We start from the raw sequence: 8,360 nt of genomic DNA on the forward strand, positions 1-8,360 counted from the left end.
TGTGTCTAACAGACAACTTGGCAAATAATCAATTTCCAATTGTACCTTTAGACACTTTGTTACTAGCAGCCTGTCAGTAAAACACATAATTTGTGCAAATGGTAACAGCTTGAGAAGCATAAAATTGTATTTTTGCACCATTAAGGTGATTCTCAAAAAGCTATTACCCAAAAACTTAATCTGGACAAGTGAAGGATGAGAGGAATGGCAAAAAACCCCTAAAAAAAAATCTACCTGCAGCAAGTCATTGTTTGGAGCAACACTTCAGCCAGTGTTGTTGGGGATTTTATCAAAACCTGATGGAATTACAAATGTGGAAAAGTACTCTCAGACTTGAATGAACCGTGATAGCTAAGCATCTGATTGGCAACATCTTCATGTATCATCTTCATTTATCATTTGTCAAACACACTGTTAATGCAGTAAAAGGATAGATCCCCCCCCCCCCAACAATGTTATCATGGATTGGTCTCCCCAGAGCCCAGGGCCCGTATCCCTAAAGAATCTTTGTGCAAAAAGTGGCTCCTAGCGGCCAAATTCTAAGAAAATTCTCAGAGTCATGACGTTTTCTTAGAATTTCCCCTAAAAGTGACATGACAATCCCAGTTAATATAAAAGCTATTCCTCAAGATTCCTAGCGCTTAAAAGGGCTCCTAAGGCGAGATCTGCTAAGAGCAGGGAAGAGGACTTTTAGTGGCTTAGGAGTTCCCCTAAGCAGCTGCACAAAATGGCCAACAGAAGAGGCAGGAGAGATGTCCTGCAAACACTGCATGACAGGGAATTATTGAGACGCTACAGATTGGATCGTGCAGGAACCATGTTTGTGGTGGATCTCCTTAGAGATGCAATTACTTCACCAACTCGACGCCACAACACTATTACACCGGAGACGAAAGTAATCACAACCCTGAGGTATTTGGCAACCGGGAAAATGCAACAATGCAGCAGTGATGACTTGGGTCTGCAATCACAGACATTGCTAAAAGCTGAGCCATGTTACCCTCGTTAAGACCACACTGGACTTGTAACGTTGTGATTTCTACTTCATTAAGGACAGCCCCTTGAGATAGGCCATCTTGTTTTCAACGGGGTCCATATGGGAGTGAAAGTACAAAATATGCCAGCTAGGATATTAATATGAGCAAATAAGACACAAATCATTATTTGAACAGGGTGTAATGAGTTTAAGTTTTCACATATTTTAGATTCTAATGTTAGGCTATAACCCCTACAGCTTACTATTCATTTTCCAGATATTTTCTTGAATGTGAAATATTATTTACAATTACAGTCAGCATAAGATTAGAGTATATAATATGTTTATTGATTTGAGGGTACATCCTTTGCTCATTATCACCAAAAGCTCATTTCCATCAAACTTGTAGGATCAACCAATCACGGCTTTTGAAATGATGACTCATACCTAGCAACGGGGTCAACCACACCTCCTCACTAAGATAGGATTTCCCATCCATTCCTTGCTCAGAGTTCACTGAAAATGTTCTGGAATCACTTCTAAGCTAAAACTCCTGGCAAGGAATTTTTAGGTTAAGTTAGGAGCTCTCTGAGAGGATTCTCAGAATCTTTAGTGATACGGGCCCAGATCTCACCACTATTGAAGAAGAATGGGATCATGTTGATCATCATCTACTAAAGGAATTATTAACTTTTGTGCACAAACTCCTCTAACTCCTAACTCCTCTGCATCACCCATGTTGCCCAAGGTGCTCAGTAAGAGTATTTATCTATTAAAATAATAAATCACACTCTTAATCTTTTGTTTTCTTTGGCATACTTAACAGTTTGAGAATATATGTATTTGGCAGCCTCTCAAGGGAACAGAGCTAATGCTAGCTGTAACAAACACACAGATGGCAACTGATCTCAGATCTGTGACAGTAGAGTCAGGAGCAGCTTGTCTATCATAATTTCCTTCCTTCAGTTTCCCATCACAGACCAGGGCCCGTATCCCTAAAGAATCTTTGTGCAAAAAGTGGCTCCTAGCGGCCAAATTCTAAGAAAATTCTCAGAGTCGTGACGTTTTCTTAGAATTTCCCCTAAAAGTGACACGACTATCCCAGTTAATATAAAAGCTATTCCTCAAGATTCCTAGCGCTTAAAAGGGCTCCTAAGGCGAGATCTGCTAAGAGCAGGGAAGAGGACTTTTAGTGGCTTAGGAGTTCCCCTAAGCAGCTGCACAAAATGGCCAACAGAAGAGGCAGGAGAGATGTCCTGCAAACACTGGATGACAGGGAATTATTGAGACGCTACAGATTGGATCGTGCAGGAATCATGTTTGTGGAGGATCTCCTTAGAGATGCAATTACTTCACCAACTCGACGCCACAACGCTATTACACCAGAGACGAAAGTAATCACAACCCTGAGGTATTTGGCAACCGGGAAAATGCAACAATGCAGCAGTGATGACTTGGGTCTGTCCCAATCCTCTGTCAGCAGAGTCATTACCCAAACACTGACAGCTTTGTCACAACCTAATATTGTGACACAATTTGTTTCATTCCCGCTGGATGCCCGCACTTTACACACACATAAAAGGGCATTTATGGACATTGCAGGATTCCCTGGCGTTGTGGGTGTAATTGATGGAAAACATGTGAGAATAACTGTGCCATCAGAGGACGAGGCTGTCTTTGTTAACAGGAGGCATTTCCACAGCATCAATGTGCAAATAGTCTTCAATGCGGCCTGTAAGATTTTGGACATTGTGGCTAAACGGCCAGGCTCCACACATGATGCGAGAATGCTCTCCGAGAGTGGCATCAGACAGCTTTTTGAGAGACGCTATGTGCCAGCTAATTGCCACTTGTTAGGGGACAGTGGCTACCCATGCAAACCATGGCTCCTTACACCTTACCTCCAGCCACACCAAGGGCCCCAACTAAACTATAACAGGTAAGCCAAACAATACAAAAATCATGGAAATGAAATGTAAGCAATATGTTAGAGCATCCAAGTAGTGCAATATTTCCATCAAATAATTAAAGGTCTCTGTATTCTATTGTAGGGCCCACAAGACAAGAGCGGTGGTGGAGCGTGGCATAGGCCAGCTTAAGAGGCGCTTTCATGTTCTCCACAGAGGGGTGCAGCTGAGGCCTGAAAAAGTCAGCAAAGTCATCATAGCCTGTGCAATATTACACAATATTTGCAAGGTTAGACAGATTGCAGAACCTCTGGAGGATGGCGATGAGGATGAAGACAACGATGAGGATGGTGGTGAAGAAGATATTTACATTCCACAGGGGAACCTAGCCCAGAGTGGACTGCCTTACAGGGCAAACGTCACAAATTTACATTTCAGGCAAGCTGTAGCCCCATGTCTTTTGAGAACTTGTGATGGTATTAAGAACTATCACAGTTTTACTGCACATCACCTGCAATTGTTAAATGCAAGACACAGAACACAATCTGTAAATGGTTTATTTTTTAGGTGTTCAATTTTAAGGTGGTAGTACTCCTCCTGAAGGGAAAGGACTTTTTTTGTTGTTGTTCAAACACATCAATTGTGAGTTGCAATCTGCTCTCCTGCAGGGATGCTGACGGAGCAGGTGCTGCGGATGGGAATGGTGTTTGATCCGCTGGGCTATCCTGATATTGTGTCCCAGGCGCGCCTCTTGCCTTGGCTAGTGACAGTTGGGCCAAATTTTCCTCGTAACATACCTTTATGTTCGTTCACCAACTGGGCCAGCAACAAACCTTGCTCCTCAGTCCAGTTCGGCTTGCGAGTCCTTTTTTTCCCTCCATTTTCTGTGTTTGTAGGATATTTGTTAACAAGCCTTTATAAATATACCAGCCAGCAATCACAGACATTGCTAAAAGCTGAGCCGTGTTACCCTCGTTAAGACCACACTGGACTTGTAACGTTGTGATTTCTACTTCATTAAGGACAGCCTCTTGAGATAGGCCATCTTGTTTTCAACGGGGTCCATATGGGAGTGAAAGCACAAAATATGCCAGCTAGGATATTAATATGAGCAAATAAGACACGAATCATTATTTGAACAGGGTGTAATGAGTTTAAGTTTTCACATATTTTAGATTCTAATGTTAGGCTATAACCCCTACAGCTTACTATTCATTTTCCAGATATTTTCTTGAATGTGAAATATTATTTACAATTACAGTCAGCATAAGATTAGAGTATATAATTATGTTTATTGATTTGAGGGTACATCCTTTGCTCATTATCACCAAAAGCTCATTTCCATCAAACTTGTAGGATCAACCAATCACGGCTTTTGAAATGATGACTCATACCTAGCAACGGGGTCAACCACACCTCCTCACTAAGATAGGATTTCCCATCCATTCCTTGCTCAGAGTTCACTGAAAATGTTCTGGAATCACTTCTAAGCTAAAACTCCTGGCAAGGAATTTTTAGGTTAAGTTAGGAGCTCTCTGAGAGGATTCTCAGAATCTTTAGGGATACGGGCCCAGAGGTTTATCCACAATATACAACCAGAGGAAGCTGCTTCCCTCTCAGCTTATGCAGCTCCACCATTAGTTTATGGGACACACAAGCAGAGTTAAGCCTGCTTCAAGAGACAATAACCAGTTGTAGCCACAAGATGGCAGCATTTTACAGGATGGATGCAAAAAACACTGATTTTAAAGTGAAAATGTATAGCTGTAAGATGCAGAATATTTGCTTTACAGTAATCGACACATATGGTCAGCTAGCTTTAACTTACTTAGGCTACATATCTGCCACTTGTGGGGTTTTCTAAGGTTAAGCAGAGTCCCTTTAACTTAATGTAATATATATAAATTAACATTCATCTTTGCATTAAAGATACTGAAATATTTATGCATCTTGTCTCTTTCTGTCATTAAGCAAATTTAATTTAATGAGGAGGTGAACACACATACACACACCATGATGAGCTCAGGGAAGACCTGCCTAACAAGTTTCTGATCACAGAGAAGCAGATCGATCTCCCTCTGATCTCTGACAGTTTCTGTTTCCATCTTTTGGACTTCCAAACTCTTTTTTTTTTCATCTCATCTACACTAAAAACATGAAGTCTGTTCATAATTTAAACGTGAAAAATGATTAAAGTTGAAGTTCTGCTTGTAAAAGTTAAGCGTGTGCTCAATAATTCACTTTTAACTATTAAAAATGAACAGAGAGACAGTAAAAACTGAAATCAAATGAGCTTTCTCTCTTTTACCTTTGTTGTTGCTTAAAACACTTATAAGTGTTTTTGCAGAAAATGCGAATTAAATCTTAAAACTTTCTTTAAGGGATTTAGGCAAAATGTCCAATAACCACTTGCAAGGTAAATGGTTATATGCTTTTGAGGAATTGGCTGTTTTGTTTTGTTTATTTGTCTGAAATAATTCAACCTGGAAAATAATTATAAAGGAGGATCACTGATTTGATGTTTTTATTTCATAAAGTTAGGAACTTGTAGTTCTTCACATGGGTCAATAACACCACATAGAGAGCTAGAACCACTATGAAACATTTAGAAATGCTACACAGAGATATACAACCACCACAAAGGCACCCAGAAGTACCACAGAGACTTGAGACCCCAAAAAGAGATTTGGAAACCACCACTTAGAATGATTATTTAGACATTTAGAACCACCACAAAGACTCAAGGTTAGGTTATATGCAATAGTGCATAACTAGAGCCTCACGGACTAAGATATCACAATATTCTGTATAAAATATGGACATCCTGTCTGTGTGTTTCTCCCTCTGGTCATTTCTCAGGCTATAGATCAAACCTCCAGGTGGCTTTGACCTTTGACCTTGAGTCCTTCATCAGAAACCCGACCATTTATCACATAGCGTCTTTCTTTGCTCCTCCTTCCCTGGTTTCTCACTCCAACTGTCTGATCAGTTTCTTACTGAACACAATGTATTGATGGTATTGATCAGGAGCGTGTCTATTTAGGGGATGAAAAACAGCTCAGGAAGAAGAGATTCCTCATCAACCATACAGACTTAAAACCTAAAATAAATAAATGAAGCAGACCACCTGTTAGCCAGTGTTTGGATAAAATTTCGCATTTGTTTCCACAGCAGGATCAGAAAGATTCCTGATTGGACGTCAAAGTTAGTCCACTTCTCTTAAAAGCTCACGATTATTGTCAGCCCCAAGCTACTAGCTACTTGTTTCTCAAGTTGGTTTATGTCTGGGCTTTGACTTAGCCACTCCAAAAACTTCATTTTGTTTTAATTTTTTGAGGTGGACCTGCTGGTGTGTTTTGGATCATCGTCCTGCTTCATAACCCAAGTGAGATCCAGCTTCAGGGCAGAATTCATGTTTCCAGGACTCGAAGCAGCAAAGTAGCCCCAGAACATCACACTACCGGGACCATGTTTGACTGTTGATAGTGTTCTTTTATTTACATTTTAAGTTTAAATTCAATTAGTTTTATTTTATTAGACCAATACTTGGGAAAAAGTCCTACTGTCCACTTACTTACCAAGAGCAGCAGGAGGTTCAGTTTCTTTGGTCTCCTTGATTTTTTTCATTGATCTGCTTGGGCGAGGCAGCCGACCAAAACTCTTCATCTTCATACCCTCTAATACTCCCTCTCCTCTGCCTCTTTTCCTCCTTTTCCTTTGTTCCACCCCTCTGAAGAAAACTTATCCTCTTATTAAATATAATCACGGAGTCAAAAACAAATCTGAATATTCTCCCCATCTGTCGTCTTATCTCCTTAGTTTTTTTTTAAGTTGTTGTGGATATGAAAGTTTTGTCAAGATCAGAAAAAAATCATGTATTTATCCATTATTGATGTTCCCAAAAGTTTCTGTGATTTTACTGTGAGTGAGTATCTTTTTTTTTCTTTCTCAAGATAAAAAGATTATCAAAAGATCTGCGGTGGGGTTGAATCGATACGATCTCACAGCTGGATGGGAGAGCGTTTGAGGGGAGAAATACAGAAAACAACTCTTCATCTGCAAGTGGTTTGCAGGGACCCGACTGCTTGATTTAGCCCAGATACAAATACACTATCACTGCAGTTTTTTTTAAAGAGAAAAGTTTTCAAAGTTGTTTTTTAATTTGAGGAACTTCATAGTTTTGTAAGATGGAGCCCAGCAGCAGCTTCTACTGCCTCACAGCTTTTAGTTTCATTAAAAATGTGGAAGTAAAACACAGTTCAAACACCTGTACTGCTGTTGGATTTGAAACTCATCAGTGTAGCAGCTGTGCAGATTTCAGGGAGTCTGTAGTCTTTAATAAGATTAGAAACAAGTATCAAAGTTCAAGTATCTCAAGTAAAAGTACTTCTTATACAGAATCCTAAACCTTATTACGATTGCTGATTCATTAGTATTGCAGCCAGATATTACTTTATTGACTTATATACTACTGGGTAGCTTTAACCATAATAATAAAGTATTATTTACTAGATTTATGTTTTTAAATCTCCAAAAATAATAAAATATATGCAATGCAGAGTGCAATAACATGAGGAAGAAGAAAGAGAGGGACAGCTCAGGTTTGGAGATAAAGTTAGAGAAACAAGGCTGAGATGATCTGAATGCAGAGGAGGGACAGTGGATATACTGGACAAAGGATGCTGATGATGGCGCTTCGAGAAAGAAGGAAGAGAGGAGCACTGCAGAGAAGATGAGAAGATGAAGGAGGACGTGAAGAGGTGACGGTTATTGTGACAGAGTAGGATAATCCGCTGTGGCGACCCCTGAAAGGAGCGGCCGAAAGAAAAAGTGAGTAAAATTATATTTATATAGCACCTTTAAAGACAAGGGTCACAAAGTGCTTCACAACAAATGTAATGTCTGTGGGGGGGGGCACTGTGTCCCCTTTAGTTTTGAGCTCTGATTACAAGACCTGAGGGACCTGCTGGGGAGATATGACTATAAAAGTTCACTGATGTAAGCTTGTGCTTGTTCAAGAAGAGCTCTAAAAGTCAGAACCAGATCTTTTACACGGACTCTGAATTCAGTGTGGAGCCAGTGCTGCTGGATCAGCATCAGTGTGACATGAGAGGGTTTAGAGGACTCAGTCAGAAGCCTCGCAGCAGCGTTCTGAACACGCTGCACATATTCAAGGGAGCTTTGCTCAGATAAGTGAACAATGAATTACAAACATGATGACTCTAAGCACCTATTCATGATCTGCAGCTTAGAAACAAGAATAAAGCAGCTTAAAAAACGTACAAGTACAATTTAACTGTACTTTTGGAGTACTTGTTTACGAGGCACCATTGCTCATATCTATGCTGTCTCCCAGGGGTGTTGGGCATTATACGATTAGTTCAGTATGAAGGCTGTTTGCTGTCTCACTATCTCGTGCTTCGAGGATCTCGTGTTTTTATCTCTTTATTTTTAAATACACACAATTGCTCAAAAAC

The sequence above is a fragment of the Mchenga conophoros genome, linkage group LG7, assembly GCF_057382185.1.
Source record: "Mchenga conophoros isolate Kocher_MC1m ecotype Shallow Benthic linkage group LG7, M_conophoros_male_GT1.1, whole genome shotgun sequence".
Taxonomy (NCBI): domain Eukaryota; kingdom Metazoa; phylum Chordata; class Actinopteri; order Cichliformes; family Cichlidae; genus Mchenga; species Mchenga conophoros.